We start from the raw sequence: 15,000 nt of genomic DNA on the forward strand, positions 1-15,000 counted from the left end.
GTTTCGAACCGGGGACCTTTCGCGTGTGAGGCAAACGTGATAACCACTACACTACAGAAACCTATTCATGCTGCTTTGTTGGGCCTTGCAAGTGGAAAGTCTACTCTAAAGTAGAATGCTTGAAAAGGGTTGCTGAAAGCGATATTGTAGCAAAAAGCACTAGCGTGTGCACAGTGTTTCTGCCCGGTTTCGAACCAGGGACCTTTCGCGTGTTAGGCGAACGTGATAACCACTACACTACAGAAACCCATTCTTGCAGATTTTTTGTGCCTTGCAAACCGAAAGTCTACGCTAAAGTACAATGCTTGAAAGGGGGTGATGAAAGCGACATTGTGGCAAAAAGCACTAGCGTGTGCACAGTGTTTATGCCCGGTTTCTAACTGGGGACCTTTCGTGTGTGAGGCGAACGTGATAACCACTACACCACAGAAACCCACCACGATAGGCCTTTTCCGGTTGGAGGGTCGGAGGTTGGGGTCACCGTATTAGCTATTATTTGTTTCTGGTTATTTAAAAACCTGAGTTCAGTTTACCATCCTTGCAAATGATACTCTTGAGTAATGAAGAAAACAAGGAAGAAAGCCCATTTCAGATGCCTAGCTTGATACAAATACCATCCTCAAAACAGCCAGTACTGGCAAGATAGACTGAGTCATGGATATCACCTCTAGCTGTTCCACACACTTTTCTCACCAGATCAGAGGAAAACATACACCAATGGTCGTTAGGTTTTCCAACTCAGCTGACTAAGCAGGAGAGCCAAAGTCCGAATTCCTATTGCCTTTGGGTCCAGAAAACAAGTTTTCCTAAACACTTACAGCGATGGTCAGCAGGTTTTACTAGTCAGCTATTACAGAGTCTGCACTATAGGCACTGCAGCAAAACTTTGCCTGTGTAGGACCAGCAAACCAGCTCACCTAACATCTTCAGGCAAGGGTCTTCAATTTCTCCTGGTCGACTTATAAACAGTGAAGAAAAAGAGCTCCCAGTGAAGGTGTTGCACCTAAACTGTGCTTTATATTGGCAGATTTCACTTACGGCTGCAAGAGGGGCATGGTGTGGCAAGAGCTTTGAGTGTGCCTGACTGTGAAAAAGTTAAAGGTAAGCACTGTTTCTGCCCGGTTTCGAACCGGGGACCTTTCGCGTGTGAGGCAAACGTGATAACCACTACACTACAGAAACCTATTCATGCTGCTTTGTTGGGCCTTGCAAGTGGAAAGTCTACTCTAAAGTAGAATGCTTGAAAAGGGTTGCTGAAAGCGATATTGTAGCAAAAAGCACTAGCGTGTGCACAGTGTTTCTGCCCGGTTTCGAACCGGGGACCTTTCGCGTGTTAGGCGAACGTGATAACCACTACACTACAGAAACCCGTTCTTGCAGATTTTTTGTGCCTTGCAAACCGAAAGTCTACGCTAAAGTACAATGCTTGAAAGGGGGTGATGAAAGCGACATTGTGGCAAAAAGCACTAGCGTGTGCACAGTGTTTATGCCCGGTTTCTAACTGGGGACCTTTCGTGTGTGAGGCGAACGTGATTACCACTACACCACAGAAACCCACCACGATAGGCCTTTTCCGGTTGGAGGGTCGGAGGTTGGGGTCACCGTATTAGCTATTATTTGTTTCTGGTTATTTAAAAACCTGAGTTCAGTTTACCATCCTTGCAAATGATACTCTTGAGTAATGAAGAAAACAAGGAAGAAAGCCCATTTCAGATGCCTAGCTTGATACAAATACCATCCTCAAAACAGCCAGCACTGGCAAGATAGACTGAGTCATGGATATCACCTCTAGCTGTTCCACACACTTTTCTCACCAGATCAGAGGAAAACATACACCAATGGTCGTTAGGTTTTCCAACTCAGCTGACTAAGCAGGAGAGCCAAAGTCCGCATTCCTATTGCCTTTGGGTCCAGAAAACAAGTTTTCCTAAACACTTACAGCGATGGTCAGCAGGTTTTACTAGTCAGCTTTTACAGAGTCTGCACTATAGGCACTGCAGCAAAACTTTGCCTGTGTAGGACCAGCAAACCAGCTCACCTAACATCTTCAGGCAAGGGTTTTCAATTTCTCCTGGTCGACTTATAAACAGTGAAGAAAAGGAGCTCCCAGTGAAGGTGTTGCACCTAAACTGTGCTTTATATTGGCAGATTTCACTTACGGCTGCAAGAGGGGCATGGTGTGGCAAGAGCTTTGAGTGTGCCTGACTGTGAAAAAGTTCATCACCAAATGATACTCTTGAGTAATGAAGAAAACAAGGAAGAAAGCCCTTTTCAGATGCCTAGCTTGATACAAATACCATCCTCAAAACAGCCAGTACTGGCAAGATAGACTGAGTCATGGATATCACCTCTAGCTGTTCCACACACTTTTCTCACCAGATCAGAGGAAAACATACACCAATGGTCGTTAGGTTTTCCAACTCAGCTGACTAAGCAGGAGAGCCAAAGTTCGCATTCCTATTGCCTTTGGGTCCAGAAAACAAGTTTTCCTAAACACTTACAGCGATGGTCAGCAGGTTTTACTAGTCAGCTATTACAGAGTCTGCACTATAGGCACTGCAGCAAAACTTTGCCTGTGTAGGACCAGCAAACCAGCTCACCTAACATCTTCAGGCAAGGGTCTTCAATTTCTCCTGGTCGACTTATAAACAGTGAAGAAAAAGAGCTCCCAGTGAAGGTGTTGCACCTAAACTGTGCTTTATATTGGCAGATTTCACTTACGGCTGCAAGAGGGGCATGGTGTGGCAAGAGCTTTGAGTGTGCCTGACTGTGAAAAAGTTAAAGGTAAGCACTGTTTCTGCCCGGTTTCGAACCAGGGACCTTTCGCGTGTGAGGCAAACGTGATAACCACTACACTACAGAAACCTATTCATGCTGCTTTGTTGGGCCTTGCAAGTGGAAAGTCTACTCTAAAGTAGAATGCTTGAAAAGGGTTGCTGAAAGCGATATTGTAGCAAAAAGCACTAGCGTGTGCACAGTGTTTCTGCCCGGTTTCGAACCGGGGACCTTTCGCGTGTTAGGCGAACGTGATAACCACTACACTACAGAAACCCATTCTTGCATATTTTTTGTGCCTTGCAAACCGAAAGTCTACGCTAAAGTACAATGCTTGAAAGGGGGTGATGAAAGCGACATTGTGGCAAAAAGCACTAGCGTGTGCACAGTGTTTATGCCCGGTTTCTAACTGGGGACCTTTCGTGTGTGAGGCGAACGTGGTAACCACTACACCACAGAAACCCACCACGATAGGCCTTTTCCGGTTGGAGGGTCGGAGGTTGGGGTCACCGTATTAGCTATTATTTGTTTCTGGTTATTTAAAAACCTGAGTTCAGTTTACCATCCTTGCAAATGATACTCTTGAGTAATGAAGAAAACAAGGAAGAAAGCCCATTTCAGATGCCTAGCTTGATACAAATACCATCCTCAAAACAGCCAGTACTGGCAAGATAGACTGAGTCATGGATATCACCTCTAGCTGTTCCACACACTTTTCTCACCAGATCAGAGGAAAACATACACCAATGGTCGTTAGGTTTTCCAACTCAGCTGACTAAGCAGGAGAGCCAAAGTCCGCATTCCTATTGCCTTTGGGTCCAGAAAACAAGTTTTCCTAAACACTTACAGCGATGGTCAGCAGGTTTTACTAGTCAGCTATTACAGAGTCTGCACTATAGGCACTGCAGCAAAACTTTGCCTGTGTAGGACCAGCAAACCAGCTCACCTAACATCTTCAGGCAAGGGTCTTCAATTTCTCCTGGTCGACTTATAAACAGTGAAGAAAAAGAGCTCCCAGTGAAGGTGTTGCACCTAAACTGTGCTTTATATTGGCAGATTTCACTTACGGCTGCAAGAGGGGCATGGTGTGGCAAGAGCTTTGAGTGTGCCTGACTGTGAAAAAGTTAAAGGTAAGCACTGTTTCTGCCCGGTTTCGAACCGGGGACCTTTCGCGTGTGAGGCGAACGTGATAACCACTACACTACAGAAACCCATTCATGCTGCTTTGTTGGGCCTTGCAAGTGGAAAGTCTACTCTAAAGTAGAATGCTTGAAAAGGGTTGCTGAAAGCGATATTGTAGCAAAAAGCACTAGCGTGTGCACAGTGTTTCTGCCCGGTTTCGAACCGGGGACCTTTCGCGTGTTAGGCGAACGTGATAACCACTACACTACAGAAACCCATTCTTGCAGATTTTTTGTGCCTTGCAAACCGAAAGTCTACGCTAAAGTAAAATGCTTGAAAGGGGGTGATGAAAGCGACATTGTGGCAAAAAGCACTAGCGTGTGCACAGTGTTTCTGCCCGGTTTCTAACTGGGGACCTTTCGTGTGTGAGGCGAACGTGATAACCACTACACCATAGAAACCCACCACGATAGGCCTTTTCCGGTTGGAGGGTCGGAGGTTGGGGTCACCGTATTAGCTATTATTTGTTTCTGGTTATTTAAAAACCTGAGTTCAGTTTACCATCCTTGCAAATGATACTCTTGAGTAATGAAGAAAACAAGGAAGAAAGCCCATTTCAGATGCCTAGCTTGATACAAATACCATCCTCAAAACAGCCAGCACTGGCAAGATAGACTGAGTCATGGATATCACCTCTAGCTGTTCCACACACTTTTCTCACCAGATCAGAGGAAAACATACACCAATGGTCGTTAGGTTTTCCAACTCAGCTGACTAAGCAGGAGAGCCAAAGTCCGCATTCCTATTGCCTTTGGGTCCAGAAAACAAGTTTTCCTAAACACTTACAGCGATGGTCAGCAGGTTTTACTAGTCAGCTTTTACAGAGTCTGCACTATAGGCACTGCAGCAAAACTTTGCCTGTGTAGGACCAGCAAACCAGCTCACCTAACATCTTCAGGCAAGGGTTTTCAATTTCTCCTGGTCGACTTATAAACAGTGAAGAAAAGGAGCTCCCAGTGAAGGTGTTGCACCTAAACTGTGCTTTATATTGGCAGATTTCACTTACGGCTGCAAGAGGGGCATGGTGTGGCAAGAGCTTTGAGTGTGCCTGACTGTGAAAAAGTTCATCACCAAATGATACTCTTGAGTAATGAAGAAAACAAGGAAGAAAGCCCATTTCAGATGCCTAGCTTGATACAAATACCATCCTCAAAACAGCCAGTACTGGCAAGATAGACTGAGTCATGGATATCACCTCTAGCTGTTCCACACACTTTTCTCACCAGATCAGAGGAAAACATACACCAATGGTCGTTAGGTTTTCCAACTCAGCTGACTAAGCAGGAGAGCCAAAGTTCGCATTCCTATTGCCTTTGGGTCCAGAAAACAAGTTTTCCTAAACACTTACAGCGATGGTCAGCAGGTTTTACTAGTCAGCTATTACAGAGTCTGCACTATAGGCACTGCAGCAAAACTTTGCCTGTGTAGGACCAGCAAACAAGCTCACCTAACATCTTCAGGCAAGGGTCTTCAATTTCTCCTGGTCGACTTATAAACAGTGAAGAAAAAGAGCTCCCAGTGAAGGTGTTGCACCTAAACTGTGCTTTATATTGGCAGATTTCACTTACGGCTGCAAGAGGGGCATGGTGTGGCAAGAGCTTTGAGTGTGCCTGACTGTGAAAAAGTTAAAGGTAAGCACTGTTTCTGCCCGGTTTCGAACCGGGGACCTTTCGCGTGTGAGGCAAACGTGATAACCACTACACTACAGAAACCTATTCATGCTGCTTTGTTGGGCCTTGCAAGTGGAAAGTCTACTCTAAAGTAGAATGCTTGAAAAGGGTTGCTGAAAGCGATATTGTAGCAAAAAGCACTAGCGTGTGCACAGTGTTTCTGCCCGGTTTCGAACCGGGGACCTTTCGCGTGTTAGGCGAACGTGATAACCACTACACTACAGAAACCCATTCTTGCATATTTTTTGTGCCTTGCAAACCGAAAGTCTACGCTAAAGTACAATGCTTGAAAGGGGGTGATGAAAGCGACATTGTGGCAAAAAGAACTAGCGTGTGCACAGTGTTTATGCCCGGTTTCTAACTGGGGACCTTTCGTGTGTGAGGCGAACGTGGTAACCACTACACCACAGAAACCCACCACGATAGGCCTTTTCCGGTTGGAGGGTCGGAGGTTGGGGTCACCGTATTAGCTATTATTTGTTTCTGGTTATTTAAAAACCTGAGTTCAGTTTACCATCCTTGCAAATGATACTCTTGAGTAATGAAGAAAACAAGGAAGAAAGCCCATTTCAGATGCCTAGCTTGATACAAATACCATCCTCAAAACAGCCAGTACTGGCAAGATAGACTGAGTCATGGATATCACCTCTAGCTGTTCCACACACTTTTCTCACCAGATCAGAGGAAAACATATACCAATGGTCGTTAGGTTTTCCAACTCAGCTGACTAAGCAGGAGAGCCAAAGTCCGAATTCCTATTGCCTTTGGGTCCAGAAAACAAGTTTTCCTAAACACTTACAGCGATGGTCAGCAGGTTTTACTAGTCAGCTATTACAGAGTCTGCACTATAGGCACTGCAGCAAAACTTTGCCTGTGTAGGACCAGCAAACCAGCTCACCTAACATCTTCAGGCAAGGGTCTTCAATTTCTCCTGGTCGACTTATAAACAGTGAAGAAAAAGAGCTCCCAGTGAAGGTGTTGCACCTAAACTGTGCTTTATATTGGCAGATTTCACTTACGGCTGCAAGAGGGGCATGGTGTGGCAAGAGCTTTGAGTGTGCCTGACTGTGAAAAAGTTAAAGGTAAGCACTGTTTCTGCCCGGTTTCGAACCGGGGACCTTTCGCGTGTGAGGCGAACGTGATAACCACTACACTACAGAAACCCATTCATGCTGCTTTGTTGGGCCTTGCAAGTGGAAAGTCTACTCTAAAGTAGAATGCTTGAAAAGGGTTGCTGAAAGCGATATTGTAGCAAAAAGCACTAGCGTGTGCACAGTGTTTCTGCCCGGTTTCGAACCGGGGACCTTTCGCGTGTTAGGCGAACGTGATAACCACTACACTACAGAAACCCATTCTTGCAGATTTTTTGTGCCTTGCAAACCGAAAGTCTACGCTAAAGTAAAATGCTTGAAAGGGGGTGATGAAAGCGACATTGTGGCAAAAAGCACTAGCGTGTGCACAGTGTTTCTGCCCGGTTTCTAACTGGGGACCTTTCGTGTGTGAGGCGAACGTGATAACCACTACACCACAGAAACCCACCACGATAGGCCTTTTCCGGTTGGAGGGTCGGAGGTTGGGGTCACCGTATTAGCTATTATTTGTTTCTGGTTATTTAAAAACCTGAGTTCAGTTTACCATCCTTGCAAATGATACTCTTGAGTAATGAAGAAAACAAGGAAGAAAGCCCATTTCAGATGCCTAGCTTGATACAAATACCATCCTCAAAACAGCCAGCACTGGCAAGATAGACTGAGTCATGGATATCACCTCTAGCTGTTCCACACACTTTTCTCACCAGATCAGAGGAAAACATACACCAATGGTCGTTAGGTTTTCCAACTCAGCTGACTAAGCAGGAGAGCCAAAGTCCGCATTCCTATTGCCTTTGGGTCCAGAAAACAAGTTTTCCTAAACACTTACAGCGATGGTCAGCAGGTTTTACTAGTCAGCTTTTACAGAGTCTGCACTATAGGCACTGCAGCAAAACTTTGCCTGTGTAGGACCAGCAAACCAGCTCACCTAACATCTTCAGGCAAGGGTTTTCAATTTCTCCTGGTCGACTTATAAACAGTGAAGAAAAGGAGCTCCCAGTGAAGGTGTTGCACCTAAACTGTGCTTTATATTGGCAGATTTCACTTACGGCTGCAAGAGGGGCATGGTGTGGCAAGAGCTTTGAGTGTGCCTGACTGTGAAAAAGTTCATCACCAAATGATACTCTTGAGTAATGAAGAAAACAAGGAAGAAAGCCCATTTCAGATGCCTAGCTTGATACAAATACCATCCTCAAAACAGCCAGTACTGGCAAGATAGACTGAGTCATGGATATCACCTCTAGCTGTTCCACACACTTTTCTCACCAGATCAGAGGAAAACATACACCAATGGTCGTTAGGTTTTCCAACTCAGCTGACTAAGCAGGAGAGCCAAAGTTCGCATTCCTATTGCCTTTGGGTCCAGAAAACAAGTTTTCCTAAACACTTACAGCGATGGTCAGCAGGTTTTACTAGTCAGCTATTACAGAGTCTGCACTATAGGCACTGCAGCAAAACTTTGCCTGTGTAGGACCAGCAAACAAGCTCACCTAACATCTTCAGGCAAGGGTCTTCAATTTCTCCTGGTCGACTTATAAACAGTGAAGAAAAAGAGCTCCCAGTGAAGGTGTTGCACCTAAACTGTGCTTTATATTGGCAGATTTCACTTACGGCTGCAAGAGGGGCATGGTGTGGCAAGAGCTTTGAGTGTGCCTGACTGTGAAAAAGTTAAAGGTAAGCACTGTTTCTGCCCGGTTTCGAACCGGGGACCTTTCGCGTGTGAGGCAAACGTGATAACCACTACACTACAGAAACCTATTTATGCTGCTTTGTTGGGCCTTGCAAGTGGAAAGTCTACTCTAAAGTAGAATGCTTGAAAAGGGTTGCTGAAAGCGATATTGTAGCAAAAAGCACTAGCGTGTGCACAGTGTTTCTGCCCGGTTTCGAACCGGGGACCTTTCGCGTGTTAGGCGAACGTGATAACCACTACACTACAGAAACCCATTCTTGCATATTTTTTGTGCCTTGCAAACCGAAAGTCTACGCTAAAGTACAATGCTTGAAAGGGGGTGATGAAAGCGACATTGTGGCAAAAAGCACTAGCGTGTGCACAGTGTTTATGCCCGGTTTCTAACTGGGGACCTTTCGTGTGTGAGGCGAACGTGGTAACCACTACACCACAGAAACCCACCACGATAGGCCTTTTCCGGTTGGAGGGTCGGAGGTTGGGGTCACCGTATTAGCTATTATTTGTTTCTGGTTATTTAAAAACCTGAGTTCAGTTTACCATCCTTGCAAATGATACTCTTGAGTAATGAAGAAAACAAGGAAGAAAGCCCATTTCAGATGCCTAGCTTGATACAAATACCATCCTCAAAACAGCCAGTACTGGCAAGATAGACTGAGTCATGGATATCACCTCTAGCTGTTCCACACACTTTTCTCACCAGATCAGAGGAAAACATATACCAATGGTCGTTAGGTTTTCCAACTCAGCTGACTAAGCAGGAGAGCCAAAGTCCGAATTCCTATTGCCTTTGGGTCCAGAAAACAAGTTTTCCTAAACACTTACAGCGATGGTCAGCAGGTTTTACTAGTCAGCTATTACAGAGTCTGCACTATAGGCACTGCAGCAAAACTTTGCCTGTGTAGGACCAGCAAACCAGCTCACCTAACATCTTCAGGCAAGGGTCTTCAATTTCTCCTGGTCGACTTATAAACAGTGAAGAAAAAGAGCTCCCAGTGAAGGTGTTGCACCTAAACTGTGCTTTATATTGGCAGATTTCACTTACGGCTGCAAGAGGGGCATGGTGTGGCAAGAGCTTTGAGTGTGCCTGACTGTGAAAAAGTTAAAGGTAAGCACTGTTTCTGCCCGGTTTCGAACCGGGGACCTTTCGCGTGTGAGGCGAACGTGATAACCACTACACTACAGAAACCCATTCATGCTGCTTTGTTGGGCCTTGCAAGTGGAAAGTCTACTCTAAAGTAGAATGCTTGAAAAGGGTTGCTGAAAGCGATATTGTAGCAAAAAGCACTAGCGTGTGCACAGTGTTTCTGCCCGGTTTCGAACCGGGGACCTTTCGCGTGTTAGGCGAACGTGATAACCACTACACTACAGAAACCCATTCTTGCAGATTTTTTGTGCCTTGCAAACCGAAAGTCTACGCTAAAGTAAAATGCTTGAAAGGGGGTGATGAAAGCGACATTGTGGCAAAAAGCACTAGCGTGTGCACAGTGTTTCTGCCCGGTTTCTAACTGGGGACCTTTCGTGTGTGAGGCGAACGTGATAACCACTACACCACAGAAACCCACCACGATAGGCCTTTTCCGGTTGGAGGGTCGGAGGTTGGGGTCACCGTATTAGCTATTATTTGTTTCTGGTTATTTAAAAACCTGAGTTCAGTTTACCATCCTTGCAAATGATACTCTTGAGTAATGAAGAAAACAAGGAAGAAAGCCCATTTCAGATGCCTAGCTTGATACAAATACCATCCTCAAAACAGCCAGCACTGGCAAGATAGACTGAGTCATGGATATCACCTCTAGCTGTTCCACACACTTTTCTCACCAGATCAGAGGAAAACATACACCAATGGTCGTTAGGTTTTCCAACTCAGCTGACTAAGCAGGAGAGCCAAAGTCCGCATTCCTATTGCCTTTGGGTCCAGAAAACAAGTTTTCCTAAACACTTACAGCGATGGTCAGCAGGTTTTACTAGTCAGCTTTTACAGAGTCTGCACTATAGGCACTGCAGCAAAACTTTGCCTGTGTAGGACCAGCAAACCAGCTCACCTAACATCTTCAGGCAAGGGTTTTCAATTTCTCCTGGTCGACTTATAAACAGTGAAGAAAAGGAGCTCCCAGTGAAGGTGTTGCACCTAAACTGTGCTTTATATTGGCAGATTTCACTTACGGCTGCAAGAGGGGCATGGTGTGGCAAGAGCTTTGAGTGTGCCTGACTGTGAAAAAGTTCATCACCAAATGATACTCTTGAGTAATGAAGAAAACAAGGAAGAAAGCCCATTTCAGATGCCTAGCTTGATACAAATACCATCCTCAAAACAGCCAGTACTGGCAAGATAGACTGAGTCATGGATATCACCTCTAGCTGTTCCACACACTTTTCTCACCAGATCAGAGGAAAACATACACCAATGGTCGTTAGGTTTTCCAACTCAGCTGACTAAGCAGGAGAGCCAAAGTTCGCATTCCTATTGCCTTTGGGTCCAGAAAACAAGTTTTCCTAAACACTTACAGCGATGGTCAGCAGGTTTTACTAGTCAGCTATTACAGAGTCTGCACTATAGGCACTGCAGCAAAACTTTGCCTGTGTAGGACCAGCAAACAAGCTCACCTAACATCTTCAGGCAAGGGTCTTCAATTTCTCCTGGTCGACTTATAAACAGTGAAGAAAAAGAGCTCCCAGTGAAGGTGTTGCACCTAAACTGTGCTTTATATTGGCAGATTTCACTTACGGCTGCAAGAGGGGCATGGTGTGGCAAGAGCTTTGAGTGTGCCTGACTGTGAAAAAGTTAAAGGTAAGCACTGTTTCTGCCCGGTTTCGAACCGGGGACCTTTCGCGTGTGAGGCAAACGTGATAACCACTACACTACAGAAACCTATTTATGCTGCTTTGTTGGGCCTTGCAAGTGGAAAGTCTACTCTAAAGTAGAATGCTTGAAAAGGGTTGCTGAAAGCGATATTGTAGCAAAAAGCACTAGCGTGTGCACAGTGTTTCTGCCCGGTTTCGAACCGGGGACCTTTCGCGTGTTAGGCGAACGTGATAACCACTACACTACAGAAACCCATTCTTGCATATTTTTTGTGCCGTGCAAACCGAAAGTCTACGCTAAAGTACAATGCTTGAAAGGGGGTGATGAAAGCGACATTGTGGCAAAAAGCACTAGCGTGTGCACAGTGTTTATGCCCGGTTTCTAACTGGGGACCTTTCGTGTGTGAGGCGAACGTGGTAACCACTACACCACAGAAACCCACCACGATAGGCCTTTTCCGGTTGGAGGGTCGGAGGTTGGGGTCACCGTATTAGCTATTATTTGTTTCTGGTTATTTAAAAACCTGAGTTCAGTTTACCATCCTTGCAAATGATACTCTTGAGTAATGAAGAAAACAAGGAAGAAAGCCCATTTCAGATGCCTAGCTTGATACAAATACCATCCTCAAAACAGCCAGTACTGGCAAGATAGACTGAGTCATGGATATCACCTCTAGCTGTTCCACACACTTTTCTCACCAGATCAGAGGAAAACATATACCAATGGTCGTTAGGTTTTCCAACTCAGCTGACTAAGCAGGAGAGCCAAAGTCCGAATTCCTATTGCCTTTGGGTCCAGAAAACAAGTTTTCCTAAACACTTACAGCGATGGTCAGCAGGTTTTACTAGTCAGCTATTACAGAGTCTGCACTATAGGCACTGCAGCAAAACTTTGCCTGTGTAGGACCAGCAAACCAGCTCACCTAACATCTTCAGGCAAGGGTCTTCAATTTCTCCTGGTCGACTTATAAACAGTGAAGAAAAAGAGCTCCCAGTGAAGGTGTTGCACCTAAACTGTGCTTTATATTGGCAGATTTCACTTACGGCTGCAAGAGGGGCATGGTGTGGCAAGAGCTTTGAGTGTGCCTGACTGTGAAAAAGTTAAAGGTAAGCACTGTTTCTGCCCGGTTTCGAACCGGGGACCTTTCGCGTGTGAGGCGAACGTGATAACCACTACACTACAGAAACCCATTCATGCTGCTTTGTTGGGCCTTGCAAGTGGAAAGTCTACTCTAAAGTAGAATGCTTGAAAAGGGTTGCTGAAAGCGATATTGTAGCAAAAAGCACTAGCGTGTGCACAGTGTTTCTGCCCGGTTTCGAACCGGGGACCTTTCGCGTGTTAGGCGAACGTGATAACCACTACACTACAGAAACCCATTCTTGCAGATTTTTTGTGCCTTGCAAACCGAAAGTCTACGCTAAAGTAAAATGCTTGAAAGGGGGTGATGAAAGCGACATTGTGGCAAAAAGCACTAGCGTGTGCACAGTGTTTCTGCCCGGTTTCTAACTGGGGACCTTTCGTGTGTGAGGCGAACGTGATAACCACTACACCACAGAAACCCACCACGATAGGCCTTTTCCGGTTGGAGGGTCGGAGGTTGGGGTCACCGTATTAGCTATTATTTGTTTCTGGTTATTTAAAAACCTGAGTTCAGTTTACCATCCTTGCAAATGATACTCTTGAGTAATGAAGAAAACAAGGAAGAAAGCCCATTTCAGATGCCTAGCTTGATACAAATACCATCCTCAAAACAGCCAGCACTGGCAAGATAGACTGAGTCATGGATATCACCTCTAGCTGTTCCACACACTTTTCTCACCAGATCAGAGGAAAACATACACCAATGGTCGTTAGGTTTTCCAACTCAGCTGACTAAGCAGGAGAGCCAAAGTCCGCATTCCTATTGCCTTTGGGTCCAGAAAACAAGTTTTCCTAAACACTTACAGCGATGGTCAGCAGGTTTTACTAGTCAGCTTTTACAGAGTCTGCACTATAGGCACTGCAGCAAAACTTTGCCTGTGTAGGACCAGCAAACCAGCTCACCTAACATCTTCAGGCAAGGGTTTTCAATTTCTCCTGGTCGCCTTATAAACAGTGAAGAAAAGGAGCTCCCAGTGAAGGTGTTGCACCTAAACTGTGCTTTATATTGGCAGATTTCACTTACGGCTGCAAGAGGGGCATGGTGTGGCAAGAGCTTTGAGTGTGCCTGACTGTGAAAAAGTTCATCACCAAATGATACTCTTGAGTAATGAAGAAAACAAGGAAGAAAGCCCATTTCAGATGCCTAGCTTGATACAAATACCATCCTCAAAACAGCCAGTACTGGCAAGATAGACTGAGTCATGGATATCACCTCTAGCTGTTCCACACACTTTTCTCACCAGATCAGAGGAAAACATACACCAATGGTCGTTAGGTTTTCCAACTCAGCTGACTAAGCAGGAGAGCCAAAGTTCGCATTCCTATTGCCTTTGGGTCCAGAAAACAAGTTTTCCTAAACACTTACAGCGATGGTCAGCAGGTTTTACTAGTCAGCTATTACAGAGTCTGCACTATAGGCACTGCAGCAAAACTTTGCCTGTGTAGGACCAGCAAACAAGCTCACCTAACATCTTCAGGCAAGGGTCTTCAATTTCTCCTGGTCGACTTATAAACAGTGAAGAAAAAGAGCTCCCAGTGAAGGTGTTGCACCTAAACTGTGCTTTATATTGGCAGATTTCACTTACGGCTGCAAGAGGGGCATGGTGTGGCAAGAGCTTTGAGTGTGCCTGACTGTGAAAAAGTTAAAGGTAAGCACTGTTTCTGCCCGGTTTCGAACCGGGGACCTTTCGCGTGTGAGGCAAACGTGATAACCACTACACTACAGAAACCTATTTATGCTGCTTTGTTGGGCCTTGCAAGTGGAAAGTCTACTCTAAAGTAGAATGCTTGAAAAGGGTTGCTGAAAGCGATATTGTAGCAAAAAGCACTAGCGTGTGCACAGTGTTTCTGCCCGGTTTCGAACCGGGGACCTTTCGCGTGTTAGGCGAACGTGATAACCACTACACTACAGAAACCCATTCTTGCATATTTTTTGTGCCTTGCAAACCGAAAGTCTACGCTAAAGTACAATGCTTGAAAGGGGGTGATGAAAGCGACATTGTGGCAAAAAGCACTAGCGTGTGCACAGTGTTTATGCCCGGTTTCTAACTGGGGACCTTTCGTGTGTGAGGCGAACGTGGTAACCACTACACCACAGAAACCCACCACGATAGGCCTTTTCCGGTTGGAGGGTCGGAGGTTGGGGTCACCGTATTAGCTATTATTTGTTTCTGGTTATTTAAAAACCTGAGTTCAGTTTACCATCCTTGCAAATGATACTCTTGAGTAATGAAGAAAACAAGGAAGAAAGCCCATTTCAGATGCCTAGCTTGATACAAATACCATCCTCAAAACAGCCAGTACTGGCAAGATAGACTGAGTCATGGATATCACCTCTAGCTGTTCCACACACTTTTCTCACCAGATCAGAGGAAAACATATACCAATGGTCGTTAGGTTTTCCAACTCAGCTGACTAAGCAGGAGAGCCAAAGTCCGAATTCCTATTGCCTTTGGGTCCAGAAAACAAGTTTTCCTAAACACTTACAGCGATGGTCAGCAGGTTTTACTAGTCAGCTATTACAGAGTCTGCACTATAGGCACTGCAGCAAAACTTTGCCTGTGTAGGACCAGCAAACCAGCTCACCTAACATCTTCAGGCAAGGGTCTTCAATTTCTCCTGGTCGACTTATAAACAGTGAAGAAAAAG

The 15,000-nt window shown here is 45.3% G+C and overlaps 4 non-coding genes across 4 annotated transcripts; all 4 read right to left on the minus strand.

Annotated features, from left to right (window-relative positions):
- Positions 1-3,913: 3,913 nt before the first annotated feature.
- On the minus strand, positions 3,914-3,986 carry TRNAV-CAC (transfer RNA valine (anticodon CAC)). The gene has a single exon. It is a non-coding gene; the product is annotated as a tRNA-Val (tRNA).
- Positions 3,987-6,717: 2,731 nt separating this feature from the next.
- Positions 6,718-6,790, minus strand: TRNAV-CAC (transfer RNA valine (anticodon CAC)). The gene has a single exon. It is a non-coding gene; the product is annotated as a tRNA-Val (tRNA).
- A 2,731-nt stretch (positions 6,791-9,521) lies between these two features.
- On the minus strand, positions 9,522-9,594 carry TRNAV-CAC (transfer RNA valine (anticodon CAC)). Its single transcript has one exon. It is a non-coding gene; the product is annotated as a tRNA-Val (tRNA).
- Positions 9,595-12,325: 2,731 nt separating this feature from the next.
- Positions 12,326-12,398, minus strand: TRNAV-CAC (transfer RNA valine (anticodon CAC)). The gene has a single exon. It is a non-coding gene; the product is annotated as a tRNA-Val (tRNA).
- Positions 12,399-15,000: the final 2,602 nt, after the last annotated feature.

Source organism: Aquarana catesbeiana, linkage group LG03 (assembly GCF_042186555.1).
Source record: "Aquarana catesbeiana isolate 2022-GZ linkage group LG03, ASM4218655v1, whole genome shotgun sequence".
NCBI classification, from domain to species: domain Eukaryota; kingdom Metazoa; phylum Chordata; class Amphibia; order Anura; family Ranidae; genus Aquarana; species Aquarana catesbeiana.